This window comes from Urocampus carinirostris, chromosome 13, assembly GCF_059441175.1.
Source record: "Urocampus carinirostris isolate Australia breed hairy pipefish chromosome 13, RoL_Ucar_1.0, whole genome shotgun sequence".
Taxonomy (NCBI): Eukaryota; Metazoa; Chordata; class Actinopteri; order Syngnathiformes; family Syngnathidae; genus Urocampus; species Urocampus carinirostris.
In genome coordinates, this window is record NC_142361.1 from 6,549,106 (window position 1) to 6,558,603 (window position 9,498).

Sequence of the window (9,498 nt, forward strand, 5' to 3'; positions counted from 1 at the left end):
ATTGACATGGATGGATGGTTTTATGAGTGCAATGCAGGAAAGAGGTCTCATTCTAGTGGAAGCTAGAGCTCTTGTTGGTGATTGGAATGAGTGGGGAGGTGTCCCGACGGATCACCACCTTATCGTGGTGGGGCACTTTGTGCGTCTCCATGACCCCTAGAGCTATGTCGGCGGGAGTCTCGTACTCCTGGTAGGGTTACCCAAGCCGAACAGGTCCAAGGGTAGAGTCCTGAATAAGAGTGATCCCAAAAGCTGGTTGCGGCACGCTTTGAGGCGGTTTCCTGCAGACCTGGATCCCGGCAGCCGCCTGCAGTTGTAGGAAGATGCCGGTCGTCTAGGGTCTCCCTTGCCAATGGAACCATCTTCTTTACAATCAAGATAGCAGCGTTGGGGAAAACGCACCCCTTACGCCACTTCAAAAACCATCATTACGCAGGTATCCTCTTTTACCTGAGTCTCCGACCACAAAAGTCTGGCGGCGATGGAGTATCCAATGACGGGAGCAGGTTTGAATGAGCTGGAAGCTCCTAAGCTGGACCTCTGCACGTCAGCGGCACAGGGCAAAGGTCGTTAGCAGCTGGGATTGAGTGGCAGCTGTTTCCGGCAGACCCCTGTGCGTCTGAGCAGCACTATTTAGTGGCCGCACTGCTCACCCCAATTGGGGAAAGGGCTAGAAAAGGTGGCCTAAAGATTGCCCACTCAGCACAGTACCCGGACAGGAAACTCTGCCTGTCGGGACATTCCACAATGCGGTCGAAAAACAATAGCATTTAGAATTGCAGCATGGAACATAAGGACACTCCTGGATACCAGTCTGGACAGCGCAGAACAGCACTCATTGCCAACGAGCTGAAGCGCTATAATGTGGATGTGGCAGCACTCAGCGAGACCAGACTCCTTGAGGAAGGCTCACTTAATGAAGAGGGAGAGGGTTATACATTCTTTTGGAAGGGATACCCCATGGGCGGACACCATCTTCATGGAGTTGGTTTTGCAATTAAGAACACCCTACTGCTGAAGCTCACAGAGTCACCAGTGGGTGTCAGTAAAAGACTAATGACTCTTCGCATCCCACTTGCAAAATTCAGACATGTCACGTTAGTTAGTGCCTATGCACCAACACTGCCATCGAATGATGAAGAGAAGGATCGCTTCTACCTGGCACTCGATGACATCCTCAGTCACATCCCGAGGAATGACAAAATCATGCTGCTTGGTGATTTCAATGCAAGAGTCGGAAAGAACTTGCAAAACTGGAATGGTGTGATTGGTACCAATGGCATTGGAAAAGTTAATTCTAATGCCATGAGACTTCTTAGTCTGTGCGCGGAGCATAACCTTACCATCACAAACACCATCTTCCAACAAAAGAATAAATATAAGGCATCCTGGATGCATCCCAGGTCCAAACACTGGCACCTAATCGACTACGCGATCGTGAGGAGGGCTGACCTGAAGGACGTGCTCATTACAAGAGCTATGCGTGGGGCAGACTGCTGGACCGACCACAGCATGATTCTGACAAAGGTCAGAATGCTTGTCCGGCCCCTACCACGCCAGGGTGGTTCAAAGAGGAAGACACTCAACTGTGCCAAACTCTCCAGTAGTGACACCCTTGACAACTTCCGCTGCTCCCTAGCTGAGAGGCTGGCAGACATTGAGCAGCTGGCCATCTCAGAGGCTGGGATGGGTGAGAAGTGGACCTCTCTATCCACCACCCTCTTTGACACTGCAGCCCAAACCGTTGGTTTTAAAACCAAAAAACACCAGGACTGGTTTGACCAGAATGCCAAAGAGATCTCAACCCTCCTGGACAGAATGTACAAGGCGCACAGAGCCACCCTGAACAACCCACAATCTCAATTCCATAAAAAGCTATGGCAAGCCCTTTGTTCCGAGGCCCAGACAACTCTCAGAAAACTGCAAGATGACCGGTGTATTACAAAAGCCAATGAAATCCAGTCTCACGCTGATAGAAGCGATATGCACAGTTTCTACGATGCAGTAAAAACCATCTATGGCCCCAGAAACTGCTCCCTGGCACCTGTTAGATCTGCTGATGGAACATCTCTAATCAAGGATCAGGCTATGATAGTGGAGCGGTGGGCTGAGCATTTCAACACCCTGCTCAACCAGCCCACCCCAGTGGACCCAACTGTCCTTGCAGAGCTCCCTGAACATCCTACATTGCCAGACCTCGACCTCCCGCCAACTTTCAATGAAATCCTGCATGCAGTCAAAACCCTGAAAAACAATAAATACCCTGGACCTGACAACATCCCAGCTGAACTTCTAAAGGTAGGAGGCTACCTCTGTACATGGACACTGTTTCACTACATTTCAGAGGTGTGGAGACGAGAGTGTGTCCCGCAACTGTGGAAAGATGCCAACATTGTGACCCTCTTCAAGAATAAAGGAGATAGATCCAACAGTAGGGGTATCTCTTTGTTGGCCACTGCTGGAAAGGTCCTTGCCAAGGTCATGCTCCGCAGACTAATCTCCACAATATCGGAACGCGTCATCCCATAGTCACAGTGTGGTTTTCGAAAGGACAGGGGAACAGTCGACATGATCTTTGTGACACGTTTGCTCCAAGAAAAATGCCGGGAGCAGCACAAGGACTTGTTCATCGCCTTTGTCGATCTCTCAAAGGCATTTGACACAGTGAACAGGGACCTACTGTGGCAAGTCCTGAAGAGATTTGGGTGTCCACCCAAGTTTCTCACCATTCTTGCACAGTTCCATTCAGGGATGATGGCCAGAGTGGTAGTTGAAAGACACAGCTCACAGCCCTTTGGCGTTCAAACTGGAGTGAGGCAAGGCTGTGTGCTGGCTCCAGTTCTCTTCAACATCTTCCTTGTCTGTGTTATAACACTGCTACGTAGAAGGATGGAGAAGCAGGCTGTAGTTACCATCAACTTGAGGGTCAAATTCAGGGTTGATGGTAACCTGTTTAATATCAGGAGGCTACAGGCAACTACCAAGCTGACCTCAGAGACCATCATTGAGCTGCGGTACGCTGATGACTGTGCCCTGGTTGCCCATACACCAGAGGCTCTGCAAAACATTCTCTCGGCAGCTGTAACTGCATACATCAGAATGGGACTGACGATCAACACCCAGAAGACAGAGGTACTCTGTCAGACCAGTGCTGATCTCCCACCAAACTCAATAATCCTCACAGCAGCAGGGCAACACCTGCTGATGGTGCCCACCTTCAAATATCTGGGGAGCATAGTGTCTGACACCTGCTCATTGGATGATGAGATCCAGAGCCGTCTCAAGCAAGCATCAGCATCTTTCGGTCGACTAAGGAGAAGGGTCTTTCAAAACAACAACCTTAGACTCCACACCAAAATGCTGGTCTATAGAGGTGTATGCATCACTACATTACTGTAAGGATGTGAGGCATGGACTATCTACAGCCGCCATCTAAAGAGCCTGGAGACCTTCCATGTAAGATGTCTTCAGAATATCCTTGGCATCACATGGAGGGACAGAGTGCCGCACACAGAGGTGTTGGAGAGGGCAGGCAGCTACAGAATGGAGTCCATTATGGCTCAACGCCAACTCAGGTGGCTGGGGCATGTTGTTCGAATGCCCAGCCACAGACTGCCACGCTGTATCCTCTATGGTCAGTTACATCTAGGCCAACGCAGTGCTGGTGGGCAGAAGAAGCGGTTCAAAGACCAAATGAAGAACATCCTGAAGAGATGTCGGATAAACCCTCCCCTCACTAGAGGAACTTGCTTTCTGCCAAGACCTCTGGCGCTCCCACTGCTCACAGGGAGTGGATAATATGGAGGAACAGCGCATGCAACACAGTGCAGCAAAGCGTGCAAAGAGACATGCTCGCCAGGCCACCCCTGCTCCCCCCAGCACCCCCTTTACATGCTCTGTCTGTAACCACATCTGTGGATCCAGGATCGGTCTGTTCAAACATGAACAGACTCACAAATAAAAGAAGATGGTCATCATCGAATCGATAGACAACCCCAAGCAAGCAAGCAAGCAAGTAGTGGAACTGAGCAAGCGTGTGGATAAGAGAGTACTCTCTTCGTTTGGACACATGGAGAGGATGGATGAGGAGCGAATGTTGAAGAGGATCTACAGAGGAGAAGTAAATGGAAGGAGACCGAGAGGAATGCCGCGATTGACATGGATGGATGGTTTTATGAGTGCACTGCAGGAAAGAGGTCTCATTCTAGTGGAAGCTAGAGCTCTTGTTGGTGATAGGAATGAGTGGAGAGGTGTTGTAAAAGGATAGTGGGATGTTTGGACGCGTTCTAAGGAATGGGCAGGGCACCTGTATGATGCGGCAGGGGTAAACCAGTGAAAGTTGTCGGGTCCTGCTGTTGATCAAAAGAGTGTGTTGTGTTACCCTGACCCGCGTGACATGGCCGCTTTCTTGTGTCCTGTTTCATCTGGAGGGACGAATGCATGACTAACTTAGGTGCCGAGGTGCTTAACTTGTTTGGGCATTTGGGTTGGCCATGGTCAAAATGTTTGTGTGTGTTTTTTTGCTATTTTTCCCCTTTTTGATTTTCTTATTATATGTGTTTGTCTTGCTGTCGGTCACCCATCTTGAGGGATATGACCAAGGTAGATAGATAGAACTTTATGACTGGTTTTCTTAATGTTCTCTGGTTGATTAATGGTCGTCACTAAAAATGCTTCAGTGGCTTTGTGAGTGCCTCCTAGCTAGTGGACATATTTAAAACTGCAAGTCAATGTGTGATACAATCTAGCTCATTTTTCTCTTGTACTCTCAATGTCACATGGACTACATAAAATGTGGTCAGGGCATATTTAACCCCCGAGTTTGACTCGTGCATTAATATTTTCTACGCAAACCATAAAATACATGTAGTCCACTTAACAAAATGTATTCTCTTCTAGAGCATAGTGTATCAAATATTGTGTGGGTACTTAATGATGCATTGGAATTTCTTAAAAACCCTATCCATTCTTGTGGTGCAACAGATTTATCACCGATCTGTGACCAGTTTGAATACGGTTTGGAACGCACATAGAAAAAATTCATCATTTAAAGCATTTTTTTGTGCTTTGACAATTTTGTCTAGAGTGCCGCGGAAATTGCTTAATATTTAAAAAAAGCATGCCATTGCTGAATTTCATTTTTTTCTTCCAGTGATTAGCAGAGTATTTCACATTCATCCAAATCAGTTGGCAGCAAAGTACCTTTTTTCTTTATATATATTAATCTGCTAGTTAGGTAATTTAGTGTATTCAATGACTTATTTTGTTTAAGCATTTTAAAGGAACAGTGTGTACACTAGATGCCACACCCAAAAACGGTCTTAAAAAGTCGAAGCAAGAACACGAACTACAGAGACTCAGAATGTTGAAACCGCACCAGTATTCTTCTCTTCTCAGCCTTTTTAAAAATGTTTGGTTTTTGGGGGTACCCATAGCTGCAAGATGGCTGACAATCGGCTTCTTCTAGTAAAGGCTCACGTTACCTCAAATGAAAATTTCTCAACACTTGAGTAATTGGAAAATTTCACTGTTGAATGAAAGTTTGCGTATTTTTGTGTATTTAAATCAAAATTGTTATTTTTATTGGGTCTTTTTTTCCCCAGGTGGTGGTAAAATTTTTAAAGAAATCCCTTTTAAGATTACACATGCAAAAATAATTGAACAATTTTGCATCGAGTTATCGCTGGATCATAAATTGATACAAACGTTAAAGCAAATTACACCATGTAAATATGTTCAAATAATAAGTGTGCGTTAAGTTCCTAAAATTTCATTCAGAAGAAGGTTAAATTAAAGGTAGGAAATTGTGTGATAGAGGTTATACTGTTACTATTCTGTTAGAAGTCATCAAATATGGCAGCAATTATCTCACTGTAAACATTTAACACATCGGAAAAAGAGCCTGGTGCAGGGGAGTCAAACTCATTTGAGCTCAGAAGCCACATGCTAGGAAAGCAGGGGCCAGATTAACACTGTCGATCAAAAAGAAAAAGGGAGAAAAGGGAAAAAAGGGGGAAACGAATAAAAGACCAAGGACAGACAGAGAGAAAAATGGAAACAGAAAAAAATAAGATAAAAACAAGAAAGTAGAGTGACAAACAAGGAGAGAAGAAAGAGTAAATGATCAAGAGAAAGGAATACAGCTCCAGCTGCTCTGTGAGGGGTGCCTGGCGCCAGTGACCATTTTTTAACGGCAAGTCATTTTTCTCTTTTGCTTCTCTGAGCGTTGTCTCACGGGCCAGGTTAAAACGCTTGGCGGGCCTGATCCAGATTGCGGGCCAGATGTTTGACACCGATTTACACATTTTTGTGTCTCCTGTTTGAAACGAGCATTTTTTATGTCCAAATTGTGTGTAGAGCAAGCACGCTACTCTTCAAAACACTTTGAGATCTTACAGCAGGGGTTCTCAAACTCAATTGAGTTGGGGGCCGCTGAAGCCAGGGTCCGGGTGAAGTTGGGCCAAATGGGGTTTTCCACAAAGACAGCGCTAATGAAAACATCACCCTGTTGTTAAGGGGAAAGTGTTTTATATTTGTCCACTAGATGTCGCCATTGATGTGGCGTTCAACCAAAAATGACTACAAACTACGGAGACTGAAAGCATGCAAAAAACACTCTTTCTTCCAAGTTTTACCCAGCCTTTCTCAGAGAAAGACGAAAAGAAGGAAAAAATATATTATCTTAAAGGAGTAAAAAAAATAGGAAAAAATATATCAAAAAACAAGGAAAAAAAGAAAAACAGGAATTAAAAGAAAAGTAGTAGGAAAGAAAGCAAAAATGGTGAAATCATAAAAAGGAATAAAAAAGAAAAAGACGAAAACCAAAATAATCCTCTAATGTTTTCATTTAAATTTCCTTGTTGAAACTTAGTTTTGGTCTTTTTTTTTTTGCTTTTTTTCCGTTTTGGTCACAGTCTCTGTATTTTGTCGTCTTCCATTGTGCTTTTAGCACTCGTTTCAATGGCATGACAGAGTACAGCAACATTTAGTAGAAAAATAATACAGGCGATCCCTTTTAACTTTCATTCTAAGGAAGGGGGCTGAAAATATCATCTAACTGGCCCCCGGGACGCAAGTTCAATACCCCTGTCTTTCTGTTTGTATACCTTTTTCATGGCCGAATTTAAGCACTTTTTAAAAATTTTGAAAGCCAATTTCTCCAGTACCATCAAACCAAATAATCTGGTGCTAATCATTTATGTAGCAGAGCCAGAAACATATCTGTGATTAATACATGCATTTTAAAACATCTATGTGCATTTATCATGAGGAAAATGCAAATACCAATCTAGGTGTTGGGTCTGAATGACATGTATGTAAGCAATATGTAACTTACATTTTCAGTTGCAAGAAGTTCTTCCCATTACAATTTACCAATGGCAGCAAAGACACCAGAGAGCAGTGTTGGCGTCATTTTTAGGCACGCTTGAGAATTGTGGCAACACTTCACTCAAAATTCAAGCACTTTGTACTCCTTGAAAAATCAGTTTCAAGTATTTCAAGCACCCGTAAAAAAACCCTCTCTATAACAGCCTTCAGCCCCTTTCACCCAAGCCACTTTTGAGCTGAAGTAGTACTGCCTTTGTTTTGTACTTCCATAGTGCTTGTACATTACATATTTAATATTAAGGCTCTGCAACTTATTTTGAAAAAAAAAAAGAAACAAAAAAAAACATGAGGATTAGGGCAATTTATTGGATTGCACCAAAGTAGTCAAATAAGCACCGTGAGTGTTCTTTATAAATTGTAGGGTATTATCGTTAAATAGTGAATTTTGATTGAGCCTTAATAGTTTGCGATATATCCCTATGTCAACATTCAATATTAAAATAATGATTACAGGGACATGATTGTGTATTATTCACGGTGTTCTAGTATTAAATAAATAAATAAGCAAAAATACACAACCTCCATATAAAAAAGGTAAAAATACACAATCATAAAAAAGCAAAACGACACAAAATATCATTTAAAACAAGAAGAAAAATTGTGTGATGTGGCTACTTTGACCTCTATAGTTTTGCCTTAAAAATAAAAGTCCAAAACATTATTTTCTTTGTACGTCCCAGTTTTTTTCTACATCTTTCTAATAATTGCGTGACAGAAATTTATAAGCATTTTTTTCTACTGGAGAACAGATACTGTGTATATATTTTCAGGAGACAATACTCTTCATGTTATAGTTGCCCCTTCAACATACAAGATTAATTCGTTCTCGGATCGAGCTCGTATCTAGAATTCTTCGTATCTTGAAAAAAAAAATCCCTGTAAGAAATAACTGAAAAACATTACGTTACCGGCCAACCAAAGTCATCCAAGTTAACCCTAAATAGCTATAAAACACATATTGCTTGTCACTAAAAGCACATTCAAGAGTAACTGCACATAAAAGTACAGTAAGAAATTGAATAACATATTAACGTAATATAAAAGGGAGTTTTTTTATGAGCACTTGTCATGGAAGCCGTCGGCGGTTACTAACAAAGTGTCGTGGTGGTGGAGTGAGGGAGCACGAGACGGTATCCTTAAAAAACAACAACACAAGTGTGCAGGATCAGGTCAGTATTGCGTAAAACATAACTGAGAAGAGCTGTTGACAACCAAGGAGGGGGTGCAGGATTATTTTCCCTTTCCAATTAACCTATCCAGCATCAGTGGGTCACCATTGATATGTCAAGTGGAACTATAAACCGGCGACCTCCAGTTCAAACAGATTTTCATGCTTGAGCAAAGATTGGACTGGTGACATGGATCGGTCAGTCTTTCGAACCTCAGCGTGGACTGGATCAATTGCTGTGGAGATAATCTCTAGATGGCAACAGAATAACCCCCCTCCCTTTAATTCCTGCTACAGAAACTTCTCCCCCTTGCACTCCATCGGCAGACCAGAGAGTCTAAGAATTTCTTTTGGATAATCATTCATTATCAAAACAATGAACTGCAAAATAGATAATTTAAAGCTAAATTAAAATATGTTTGAAGGATTGCTTCCTTCATGATAAATATTAGGGACAAAGAGGCTATTATGGACATTTCTGATAGTGGATAGTCAGCCCCACCTAATAGGCGATCCGGTCACCAGCAAATCCAAATAATTATAATTGTGAGCAATTCTCCCAATATTGCATTGATCAGTTCAAAACATTGGTGAAAACTCTGATCCAAGAAAGACTTTGGTTGATAATCTTAAATTACCTTCTTGATTTAAACCATCAAAGGGGGAATATTGTGGAGAGAAAATAATGCACACTCTGTACAAACATCTGCACGTTATGCAACTGCACATTAAATTATTGTGTAACCGATGAAGATCAAAACCCCTGTTGTCCAATAATGGTGAAGTGCAGACACCTTTAGCCAGATTCTTCAAAGACCAGTTTGACTCGTGTCTGTTATATATGAGCATTTGAGATCATTATTCTACAATACTGGCAGTGAGTGGTCTCAAGCGTTCAGACCTCTAGTGGTCGTGTCTGGAAGGACATTTTAAGTAGATCG